At 42.8% G+C, this 13075-nt stretch overlaps 1 long non-coding RNA gene across 1 annotated transcript in view; it reads right to left on the bottom strand.

The window, feature by feature from the left end:
* LOC143836849 (uncharacterized) overlaps positions 1–13075 on the bottom strand; it is a 34768-nt gene that overhangs the window by 6683 nt on the left and 15010 nt on the right. The window contains exon 2 of the long non-coding RNA XR_013230781.1: positions 10930–10969. This is a non-coding gene — a long non-coding RNA (uncharacterized LOC143836849). The remainder of the gene's footprint in view (positions 1–10929; positions 10970–13075) is intronic.

Raw genomic sequence — 13075 nt, 5'->3', positions numbered from 1 at the left:
GGGCTCATCACAGCACTGATAAAGCTGTTCTGACTGAGCAGTGATATCAGGGCTCTCTCAGCCTCACCAACCCCACAGGGTGTCTGTTGTGGGGAGAGGAAAGGGAAGGCGACTGTAAGCCGCTTTGAGCCTCCTTCGGGTAGGGAAAAGCGGCATATAAAAACCAACTCTTCTTCTTCTGTCACTAAAGGGAACCTTTATATTCAGAGGCAGTAAACCACTGTTGGGAAGGAAGGAAAGGAACATCAAGGAAAGGCCTTGATCTCTATCTCCTGTTGCCTATGGACAGCCAGATGGACCAGATGGTATACTGGTCTAATCTAGCAGGGTTTTTCTTACATTCATACAGTGGAGAAGTGAAATTATGTTGAACCCAATTTTTAAAAACCCTGTTTTGTTGAGTATGATATAATGTATGCATGCATGCATGTATTTGTCTGTGTAGAATTGTACCTGGCAGAAAATAATAGACTAATTATATTTTCTCAGATTAATTTATCAGTTAGAAGGGGATTAAAAAGAATCCATAGCAATTAGCCTCATGAAGGTTGAGAAATATAAAGAGTATGGAACTAGAGAAGACTGAAAACCATTTTTATTTATTGTTCTCACTTCTACGGGTTGGCTTGATCCTACTCTTTGTTCAAAGCATATCAGCCTCATTATAGAATGCCACAAGCAGAATCCTTCCAGTGCCAGCAGTACTCATGCAATGCAAGGGCTAGTATTTTTGCACAGAGAGAAATTAGGTACATTTACCAAGATCATCCTCCACCTCTGATCCTGATGATGTCCTTTCACTCCTCAGATAATTCAATTTCCCCCTGCAGAGATGCTTGGCATCTTGCCATGATTATGCATAATTGTATCTTTATTACTGCAAGTATTAGTATTGCTTTGTGCCTTTAAAGTGAAACAAAGCTACGAATGGATGTGCTAGGAAGCCAAGCACCCAAAAGGAAGCTCAGATGTGCATGGCTTTGCCAGGATGATCTCTGTTGATCCAGAAGCCTGTGCTTCTTGCCAGTAATTCTGATACACTGACAGTGCTACCATGGATACTGCTAGTTCAGATACCCCTTCTCAGAGAAGATCAGGCTAATAACAGAACCGAAGGTCACATTCATACCACTGTGATTTATTATTTACAGTCCCGCAAAGCTGAAGGCCAATTAAGTATCTTTGTCTTTCTGAAATAGCATTTGTACAATTTATTTTTATCTCCTGTGTTGATACAACAAAGCCAGTTAATGGGGGGCTAGTTGCTGTGGTTACTTAATGTGACAAACCTTTCCAGTTGCTCTTGCTGATACATAGCACAGAACAAAAGAAATCAGGATTTGCTGCTACTAGAAATGAGGAATGCATTTGTTGTTGTTGTTAGGTGCAAAGTCATGTCCGACCTATTGTGACCCCATGGACAATGATCCTCCAAGCCTTCCTGTTCTCTACCATTCCCTGGGGTCCATTTAAGTTTGCACCTACTGCTTCAGTTACTCCATCCATCCACCTCATTCTCTGTCGTCCCCTTCTTCTTTTGCCCTCGATCGCTCCCAGCATTAGGCTCTTCTCCAGGGAGTCCTTCCTTCTCATGAGGTGGCCAAAGTATTTGAGTTTCATCTTCAGCATCTAGCCTTCTAAGGAGCAGTCAGGGCTGATCTCCTCTAGGACTGACCGGTTTGTCCAAGAGACTCGCAAGGGTCTTCTCCAGCACCAGAGTTCAAAAGCCTCAATTCTTCGACGCTCAGCCTTCCTTATGGTCCAACTTTCACAGCCATACATTGCAACTGGGAATACCATAGCCTTGACTAAACGCACTTTTGTTGGCAGGGTAATGTCTCTGCTTTTTAGGATGCTGTCTAGATTTGCCATAGCTTTCCTCCCCAGGAGCAAGCGTCTTTTAATTTCTTTGCTGCAGTCCCCATCTGCAGTGATCTTGGAGCCCACGAAAATAAAATCTGTCACTATCTCCATTTCTTCCCCATCTATTTGCCAGGAATTGAGAGGGCCATATGCCATGATCTTCGTTTTCTTGATGATGAGTTTCAAGCCAACTTTTGCACTCTCCTCCTTCACCCGCATCAACAGGCTCTTTAATTCCTCTTCACTTTGTGCCATTAGAGTGGTATCAACCGCATATCTGAGGTTGTTGATATTTCTCCCTGCAATCTTGATCCCAATTTGTGACTCCTCTAATCCCGCCTTTCTCGTGATGTGCTCCGCATATAAGTTAAATAGGCAAGGCGACAGTATACAGCCTTGCCGAACTCCTTTCTCAATTTTGAACCAATCTGTGATTCCATGTTCAGTTCTCACTGTTGCATCTTGACCTGCATATAAATTTTTCAAGAGACAAATAAGATGCTCTGGTATTCCCATCTCTTTAAGAACTTGCCACAATTTTTTGTGCTCCACACAATCAAAGGCTTTAGCATAGTCAATGAAGCAGAAGTAGATGTTATTCTGGAACTCCCTAGCTTTCTCCATGATCCAGCGTATGTTGGCAATTTGATCTCTAGTTCCTCTGCCTATTCGAAATCCTGCCTGTACTTCTGGAAGCTCTCTGTCCACATATTGCTGGAGCCTCACTTGTAAAATTTTGAGCATAACTTTGCTAGCATGAGAAATGAGTGCAATGGTGCGGTAGTTTGAACATTCTTTGGCATTGCCGTTCTTTGGGATTGGAATGTAAACTGACCTTTTCCAATCCTGTGGCCATTGTTGAGTTTTCCAAATTTGCTGGCATATTGAGTGTAGCACTTTTACTGCATCGTCTTCTAAGATTTTGAATAGTTCAACTGGAATGCTGTCACCACCACTAGCTTTATTGTTGCTCAGACTTCCTAAGGCCTATTTGACTTCACATTCCAGGATGTCTGGCTCCAGGTCAGTTACTACCCTTTTGTGGTTATCAGGGATGTTAAGCTCACTCTTGTATAGTTCTTCTGTATAATTTTGCCACCTTTTTTAAATATCATCTGCTTCTGTGAGGTCCGTACCATTTTGGTCCCTTATCATACCCATCTTTGCATGAAACATTCTCTTCATATCTCCAATTTTCTTGAAAAGATCTCTGGTCCTCCCCATTCTATTGTTTCCTTCTATTTGTTTGCACTGTTCATTTAAGAAGGCATTCTTATCTCTTCTAGCTTTTCTCTGGAATTCTGCATTTAATTGGGTGTATCTTTCTCTTTCTCCCTTGCCTTTCACATCCCTTATCTCCTTAGCTATTTGTAAAGCTTCCTCAGACAGCCATTTTGATTTCTTGCATTTCTTTTTCTTTGGGATGGTTTTAGTTGCTACCTCTTGTACAATGCTGCAAACCTCCATCCATAGTTCTTCAGGCACTGTCTATCAGATCTAATTCCTTAAATCTATTTGTCACCTCTACTGTATATTCATCGGGGATATGATTTAGTTCATACCTGAGTGGCCTAGTGCTTTTCCCTACTTTCTTCAATTTAAGCCTAAATTTTGCAGCAAGAAGCTGATGATATGAACCACAATCAGCTCCTGGTCTTGTTTTTATTGACTGTATAGAACTTCTCCATCTTTGGCTGCAGAGCACATAGAATCTGATTTCTGTGTTGACCGTCTGGTGATGTCCATGTGTATTCTCTTGACAAAATTTTACCAGCCTGTGCCCTGCTTCATTTTGTACTCGAGGAATGCATAACTATGAATATATATTCCATTGTACACATTAACTAATAACATTTTCAGAGGGATGGTGTTTGAGTCTCTTTCATAGAGCTGTACAAGCATCTACTTGACATGCAGAAGGTCCCAGGTTCAATCCCTGGCATCTCCAGTTAAAAAGAGCATTTCAAGTTTCTTCTGGTCCCCTATGAGGCCATGCTGCCCAACAACCCAATTGTTATAATCACATTTTAAATGCAAAGGGTCTCTAAGAACAAAGATGGAGGGTGTGTGATCTGCATCCCTGTTACAAATCTAAAAAAAATACTGCCTTCAGTTAGAAATTAACTATTATTTTGGTTAATGCAGAAGTAATGGCTTGAAGAAATAAAATAGACTTGGAGGGCATTCTGTGATTTGAACTCAAGTTGCATAGTATTTGAATGCTGAGTTCTCAGAATATTGAAAATGAGGTCATTCCATATACTATTTAGAGACAAATCTGGATTTGTCTTTCGGTATTTAATGTGCCCTATCATAGCCATTCACACTAGCTTGATGGGTGCACAAGTGTAATGCATATACTGCAAGCATGATTGTCTTCATGCTGTACATTTTTAGGTATAAAACAAACAAAAACAGTTTAATACGTGCAATGGCTCTAGGACCGAGGAAAATGCAGTAAATTCCTTATTTCCTAACTCAAAAATAATTCACTTGTGAAAGATAAAGTCCTATTACATCCTTGTTTGTGTATGTGTATATATATATGTGTGTGTGTATGAATGTGTACCATTTTTAAGTGAATATACCTGAGTTTTGTAGTTTCCTCTTTCCTTTATTTCCTCTTTCTTGTACCACCCATTCTTTGTTTGTTTGTTTTTTTGGTGTATTGACTATGTGATACAGAAGCCGTTGTGGCAAGGATCTGTTCATTATGCTACTAAATTAGGACGATGAGCAGTGGTTCAGAAGAAGCACTGATCACAGCACTGTAACTACCACGGGAGGCAACACAATTGTCAACCACTTGTTGAGGAGGCACATTGATGACAGAGTGCTACACAGGATAAAATAATTATCTCCAAAAATCTCACAAAGCAAGATGCCATAATTACCGCAGACAGCTGCGCAATTGTCGATCCTGTCCATAAAAGCATCTGTACAAAGCTCATTTTTCCAACGTTTGATCATTCTTGGGTGTTCTTGACATTCATCAGAGCCAGGTTGTTGCTCTTGACAGGCTTTTGATGGTGTTGCTGTTGTTGCCATAAAACTGCTGTTGCTGGGAAAAAATCAGTCAAAGACTTTTCTGGCCAGAAGTTACTGCAGTGGTTTACTATGTTTGCATTTCACCTAATCAATACTACACTGATCACTGCAGCTACCCATAATAAACCATTTTCATTATGATATAGCATGGTCCTTTGAGTTGTTATATCATCTTAAACTCCTGTCATGTAATTTCCTGACTTCAAACACCAAACAAATAAATCAGCTATGGTCTTCTCCACACAGTAGGCTTTCTGTGGAAGGTCACGTCCATGAAACACTCTTTATGAAGCTGCAGCTCAGCTCATCCTTTACTGTCAGTCGATTGTGCCATAAGGTTGCATAGACAAGAGTAGAGATGCATGAGCTGGCATTTGTCTCCCATGTCTACATTCTTGTGCACACTTAGAAAAACCCATTTTCATCTTTGCCATTGACTTGAGTGTTATCTTGCCTTATACTAATTAAATGCTGTCACAACTCACGTATGGCCACTCCTCAGAAGGTTTTTAGGGCAAGAGGTGATTTGTCATTGCCTTCGTCTGTGTAGCAACTCTTGTCTCCTTGTGTAATCTCCCAACCAAATAATAACCATAGGTTACCCTGCTTAGCTTCCATGCTCTGACAGGCATGGGCTGCTCTGAGTTATTCAGGCTGCTGGGTCTTACCTTGGGGAAATATCTGCAGCCTTGACAGCTTTCCTATGACTGGTTCTAGGTAGGAGAAAGCTCCTTGACTGGAGGATGGCTTCAACTTTTGTTCAGAGCAATAGTAAGAAACATGGCAGTATCTTTGATAAGTGTAAAACATGAAGCTGCCTTATAATGAATTAGACCATTTTGTGGGTTCTCGGAGACCTGTGGGTTGGTTCGTGCCCATCTCTATAGTCAAGCTGTGGTAGTCTGGATCAGCTGGAGTTTTTGAACTGATTTTGATGGGAGACCAACATGCAATACATTACAATAGTTTAGTCTCAGGGTGTTTCCACACAAGGACCAATGTTGCCAATTGGTCCCGCAAAGCAGAAATGCTATTTTTATAAGTGCAATCTCGGCGTTCCGCATACCTGCTTTTTTTAGTGGAATGCAGTAGCGTTTCATTTGTTTCCCACAGGTTTCCGGTCTTGCAAAAATTGCTAGACAGGAAGCGATTTTTCCTGTGCTTTGTCCCACCCCTGGCCATCAGTCAAATGAACAGCCAATGGGCAGTTGTTATGATGCTCCGGGAAAGCCCCTTTTCCTTTAAGAAGAGTTAAAAAAAACACACACACACACGTTGCAACGAATATGCCTTGATTCTCCCTAACGAACAGACCCATCTAGCTGGCAGCTGGCATGTGAGCTGGCGATTCATCGTTGCCATGCTCCTCCGAGTGAAAAGAAAAATCCCACCCCCTGCACGGGTGGGATTTTCGGCCGAAAATAAAGGGAACTTGCAAACGGGGCTGTGTTGTGCTTGGGAACTTAGGGGAGTTTTAAAGCACTTCTGTGGAGGGACTGTAGCCAGAGAAGCCTCGCTGGGTGAATGAAGGATCGCCGGTTCGTTGCTTTCTGCTCGCTCCGAGAAAAAAAAAAATGGCGATCGCTTCGCCGGAAGTTCGGAGGAGAGAGCCAGGGGAAGGGACTTTGCTGGAACCACAACAATGGGAATGCACAGGTCTTTTTCACTAGTGTTGCAAATTGTTTGCAAGAGTGTAGCGCTTTTCGGAGGGTGAATCCACTTTTCCCGATTTCCCTTTAAGCGCTACAACGAATCGCTTTTTGCGGGACTGTTTCAGGAGTATGGCAGATTGTGTGCAACGTCTTGCGGAATTGCAAATTAGTAGCGTTTACAATTTGCAAGCCTTCTGCTACTTTGAAGTCCTGTGGAATGGACCTCAGTGTTACTGTGGCATGGGTCCAGGTGACCAGGTCAAGTGTATCAAGGTAAGGAGCCATTTTATGAACTAGGCTGAGTTGGAAGGAAACTTTTTTTTCCTTTTGGTGCAATTGCATTCACTTGATTCTCCAGTAATAAAGCTGGATCCAAATTTGAGTCTAGTGAAGACCAATGTAGTTTTATTCAAGGTATACGAAGGAAGAAGGTTGCTTTCACACAAAACCTTCTACCTTGAATAAGACTTTGATCTTAAAGGTACCACTGGACTCAAATTTTGTTCTGCTGCTCCAGACCAATACGGCTACCCTCCTAAATCTATCCTTAGACAAGAGTCTGCTTCAGCAGATGGGGCAATGAAAGTATGTGATAAATAAGTTTATCTTTAATCCTTTAGGAACTGCTTCCAGCTCTTCTGTTTTTGCAGAGAAGTGTCAAGCCAGCAACACAGGAGACCTTTTACAATTATCCTTTGACAGTGCTCATCAGGAAAAATAAGGCTTTGTAAGTCTATCATAACCGCATGAGAATATTGCAAGACATAGTTTCTGGATCTACACATCTTGGCAATTAAACGGTGCTATATAATCACTTGTGTCTACCTACTTGCTGATTACACATCACTAAACCTTTTTTCCCCCTTGCCACTTATCACAGCTGTAGTCCTCTGTGGGCAGAGCCGATATTCACATTTCTAAGAAAGGTTAAGACTATAGCAGGCTAAATATATCACAGCTTGTTCTCTCCTTATTTTTTTAAATAAACAAAAGGTAAATTTGCTGTTTTTGTCAGATCACTGGAGATTGAAAACCTCAGTTTCCTAGATGTATGCAAAGACAGAGTTTGAGGTGGGATTTGTGATTAAACTGGGGATAGACAGGGATTTTTTTGGTTTTTATGAATGGGACAGTAATGGTCTTATTCTTGGGGCTTGGGGGACAGTGGAAGGGCTTCTGGAGTTCCCTGGGATTTGATAACTGTGACACAGAGGGCTGGACCCATCCATCATGGACTCTCTCATGTTCTTATGGTTATCTGGCAACACATCTGGTGAATATTCCCAGTCAGGAGTGGGCTGACATCTGCAGGATTACATTACAGGAAGGTGAGGAGGGAAAAGCTGTGGCTGGGCTCTAGGCTTCTGATAGAGGGAGGAACCTTAACCTGGCCAGAGAAGTCCAGCCCCTTGCTCAAGCTTCAGCCACAGCCTCTTGAATCCATCTCAGGCACCTTTTCCCTGAAGAAGAGCCAACAACCAGCCCAGAGTGCAGGTATGATCTGTGTGATTTGGACATGTTCTGGGGAACACCAGGGGGCTTTCCGCACCGGGATCTTTGTAGCAAATTGGTTGCTGAATGAAAAATCGCCATTTAAAATAGTGGAATTCGTTGTTATGCATACCTGCCTTTGTAGTGGAATCCAGTTGCGTTTTGTAGCGTTTCCCACAGGCTTCCGGTCTCGGCAAAAATCGCTAGAAAGGAAGCGCTCTTGCCAAGCTCGCCCCGCCCCTGGCCGTCAAGCAGCCAATGGGCAGCCGTTAGCATGCTCCCAAACAGCCCCTTTCCCTTTAAGAAAGTTTTTTAAAAAAAAAAACAGACCCATTGCAACGAATCTGTGTTGATTCGTTGCAACGGAGAGACCCATCCAGCTGCCTGGTGTGTTTGAGCTGTCATTTATTCGTTGCCACGCTCCCTCCGAGTGAAAAAAAAAATCCCCCCCCTCTCACGGGCCCGATTTTCGGCTGAATGAATGTGTAAAAAATAAAGGGAAAATACATCAGCAAACGGGCTTCTCTTGTTTCTGCTTAGTGACTGAAGGGGAGGGACTGAAGCCGGGGAAGCCTCTAAACAGAGGCTCGCTGGTGCGTTTATCCCCGCTCGCTCAGAGAAAAAAAAATGGCAATCACTTCGCCGGAAGATCAGAGGAGAGAGCCAGGGGGAGGGACTTTGTAGAAACCGCAACAATGTTAATGCACAGGTCTTTTTCACTAGTGTTGCAGATTGGTTGCAGGACTGTATCGCTTTCCGGAGGGTGAATCCACTTTTGGGGATTTCCCTGAAAGCGCTACAAGGAAGCGCTTTTTGCAGATCGTTTTCAGGTGTGTGGCAGATTGTCAACGACGTTGTGTATAACGGCAAATCAGTAGCGTTTTCAATTGGCAACCATTGTGCGATTTTGAAGGCGTGCGAAAAGCCCCCAGGTTAGCAATCCTAGGACCTGAGAATATATTTTCTGATAATATATTTTCTCAGGGCCAGAAATGGCTGCCAAAGCAAAGGAAAACCTGGGAAGAAAGGAATCCTTATGCAGGCTGTGCACAGTCCTTGCACTGGATCCAGGTATAGTAGCTCTTGGCTAGGGATGCCAGCCTCCAGTGAGATCTGGGGATCCCTTGGAATTATTGCTCATCTCCAGATGACAGAGATCAGTTCCCCTGGAGAAAATGGCTGCTTTGGACAGTGGACTCTGTGGCATTTTGCCCCACACAGGGTCAGGGATGCCAGCCTCCAGGTGGGACACCCTACTTTCTTCCTTGCTATTGGGGCATGCAACAGGAGAGGGAGCAGGGAGAGGGGCAATGGTCTATTAAGAGCCAGGCTCTTCTCTCTCCCTCCCCCAGCCACCCTACCCACACAAGTCCTGGTTCCCTTTCCTTTGCAAGCTCACCAGTTTTAGGCAGAACTGCCCCCCCCCCAGAAAAAACAACAACTGGCACTCTGCCTTTTTCCTTGCTATGTGACATATAGCAGGGGAGGAAACAGGAGGGTGGGCTATGGGCAGTTATGGGCCAGCCTCGTGTCTTTCTGTCTGTCTCTTTGTCTCTCTCTCTCTCTTCCCTCCCTTCAGCCACCCTCCCCACACAAAACCTGGATCCATTTCCTTCCCAAAGCTCACAGTTTGAGGCAGAAAAACAGAATTTCCCAATAGTGCTGCAGGAAATAATCATTCTCCAAGGAGTATATATACTAACAAGCAGGTTTGATGAGAACTGTAGGTGAGGGAGAGACAGTAGGTAGTTTAAGTTGTGAATAAGTTTGCAGGCTCCACCTCCTCTTAGCCAGGAAAACCATCAGCAGACTAACTAAACCACTCATGCTTGAGGGGAAGGGGGAACAAGGGAAATGGCTAATTCACAAGCCCAGCTAAGGCAGCAGGGAAATGCCAGGTACCCCTTGCACTCCCACTGCCCCCGGTTGGGAAACATTGCTCTAGACATTGCTTTAATGAGAAGCTACGTGTATGGGCTGTCTGTATTTTATATCCCAAATGGAACTTTTGAATGTTCATTAAAATGAATATTCTTCCTGTGGTCTTTCCCAGTAAAAAAAAAAATCACAAAATCATTACATCTACATGGAAATGGCATGATGGGAAAAGCACTTTTCTTTTTAAAGAAGGAATCCTGACCAAATGAAAACATTTTTAACATTTAGTGGAAATTGTATGAGAATGACCTTTCAACCTGCCATTTGAAATGGGTATTTTCTATTGCGCAAGGTGCTGCAGCTTTTGTTCCTCTAGTCATAGTCATTATTTTTAACTTGTGCAACCAATCAAAAATATACTTCATTCTCCAGTAAACAGCAGAGAGGGGCAAAGTGGCAAGCAACACCAGAGCTCTGTTGCATTGGGCATGATTGTAGAATATGAAAGCATATTTAAGGAGGTGGAATCAGAGAGAGTAAAATAAATACCTATACCCCACCCCAAGCATGAAGACAAACAAATGCCTGCCCATTAATGGCACTGGCAGAATGCCAGCATATTATTTGGAATTCTGTACCTATCTTATACATTCCTCATTGAGCTGGGAGATCTAATAGAACATTAAAGGTTAGGGAATAAACAAATGCAAGCACACCATGCCTTAGAGGGTGGGGAGGAGGCAAATTGCCCCTTCTCCTTTCCTCCAATAGTGACTATAATCCCTAAAATCCCTCTGATCCCCTGTGCTTTGAAATGAATAGCTTTTCAGCTTCATGAGAGGAAACTTTCAATATGTTGCACTGATCCAAGCATACGGTCAGTAACGGAAGTATGCATTTGAGTGATTCATCACTAAAATGAATGAAATGAAGGGGAAGTATCCTAGGTTTAATTTTCTGTGAATGTTCTTTAGTATTTAAGCAATAATTCCATTACCTGCAAAGATAGTTCGTCATGTCTCAAGCACAATAGTAATCTGTGAGCATCAGAAAGCAAAAAAAAGAAAAGAAAAGAAAGAAAGACAGCTCATGGCACAGTCATTTCTTCATAATAGTCATCATGAACGTATTATGTTACAATAATACTGATTTTAAACATTTTCTGTTCCAAGAACCAACCCTTTGCACAATTGCATTTCGTAGCAAGAGCATCTTGCATTTGATACCATACAACCACATTTGACATGACTTCAGTAACATAAAATACGTCCGTTAACTGGAGCCCTTTTTCAAAAAGTCCACTCTGCCAAGGATGCAAATTGTTCAGCACTGAAAATCATAATCAACATGATCTACAATTGTAATCCTAAACCGAGTGACACCTTTCTAAATCCACTGAAGTGAATGGGTGTAGAACTGGGGGAAACTACACATAGAGAGTGGCCTGATCAAAGTCTGGAAGAAAACAACAGCCAACAAACAGACAACTAGCAGATTATCATGTCAGTAAACCTTATCTTGCAAATGCACATAATAAAGGTGATTCACTGGGGCTGAGATAGGACAACAATAAATCCAGTTAGATCAGTTTTGAAATTAAGCATTACTTAGCCTTTATTTTAATGGCAGAAAGCAAAGGGGAACTAAAGAGCCTCTTGATGCAGGTGAAGGAGGAGAGTGCAAAAGTTGGCTTAAAACTTAACAACAAGAAAACAAAAATCATGGCATCCGGCCCTCTCAATTCCTGGCAAAGAAATGGAGGTAGTGACAGATTTTATTTTCCTGGGCTCCAAGATCACTGCAGATGGGGACTGCAGCAATGAAATTAAAAGACGCTTGCTCCTGGGGAGGAAAACTATGGCAAATCTAGACAGCATCGTAAAAAGCAGAGACATCACCCTGCCAACAAAAGTGTGTTTAGTCAAGGCTATGGTATTCCCAGTTGCAATGTATGGCTGCGAAAGTTGGACCATAAGAAAGGCCCAGCATCAAAGAATTGAGGCTTTTGAATTCTGGTGCTGGAGAAGACTCTTGCGAGTCCCTTGGACTGCAAGGTGAACAAACCGGTCAGTCCTAGAGGAGATCAGCCCTGACTGCTCCTTAGAAGGCCAGATCCTGAAGATGAAACTCAAATACTTTGGCCACCTCATGAGAAGGAAGGACTCCCTGGAGAAGAGCCTAATGCTGGGAGCGATTGAGGGCAAAAGAAGAAGGGGACAACAGAGAATGAGGTGCCTGGATGGAGTCACTGAAGCAGTAGGTGCAAACCTAAAAGGACTCCAGGGAATGGTAGAGGACAGGAAGGCCTGGAGGGTCATTGTCCATGGGGTCGCGATGGGTCGGACACGACTTCGCACCTAACAATAACAACCTTGATTTGAAAAAGAGCATGAGTCCACTAGCATCACAAAGTAACAAAATTTATGGCAGGGTATGAGCTTTTGTGAATCCCTGCTCACTTCTTCAGATACAGCCAGAATCTGAATCCATCTCTCCAAATTATTGGAAAGCAATTTCAGATGCCAAATGACATTAGGAGGCAAATAACAATAACAGGTGACTGACAATGAGCAGGCATGACTGGATTAGGTGTGATATGCAGAAGGGTAGTAGGTGTGGAGTAATCAGCATCAGTAATGAGACAGGAAACCAGGAGGATTCATTGTCTTTAACTTCATTATCAGTTAGTCTTTCTAATCTCCCTCTGAAATTATTTTGTAAGAGAACTGCTACTTTTAGGTTCGCAACTGAATGTCCTGGAAGGTTTAAATGCCCCCCCCCAACCAACACCAGTTTTTGAATGTTAGGATTATGTTCATTAAATCCTTGTTGAAGAGACTGGCCAGTTTGTACAATGTAGATAGAAGGTGAAAGAGAATTGCTGGCATGTGATGGCATAAATCAGCCCTATCTACTCCTGACCCTGCATGCATCTGCCCTGCATACACTGCATGCATCTGCCCTTCCTTACAAATAGCCTCGGTTTTCCTACCCCTTAATTCCTCTTCTGGCTCTTAAGGTTCTTTTAAGACATGGAACCAAACATGATATTATACAGTCAGCTTGGGGCAAATGCTATGAAGAAGGAGAAGGAGAAGGAGAAGGAGAAGGAGAAGGAGAAGGAGAAGGAGAAGGAGAAGGAG

The sequence above is a fragment of the Paroedura picta genome, chromosome 4, assembly GCF_049243985.1.
Source record: "Paroedura picta isolate Pp20150507F chromosome 4, Ppicta_v3.0, whole genome shotgun sequence".
Classification (NCBI taxonomy): Eukaryota; Metazoa; Chordata; class Lepidosauria; order Squamata; family Gekkonidae; genus Paroedura; species Paroedura picta.
The sequence above is the reverse complement of the archived record's forward strand: the minus strand, read 5'-3'. Positions and strand labels throughout refer to the sequence as shown.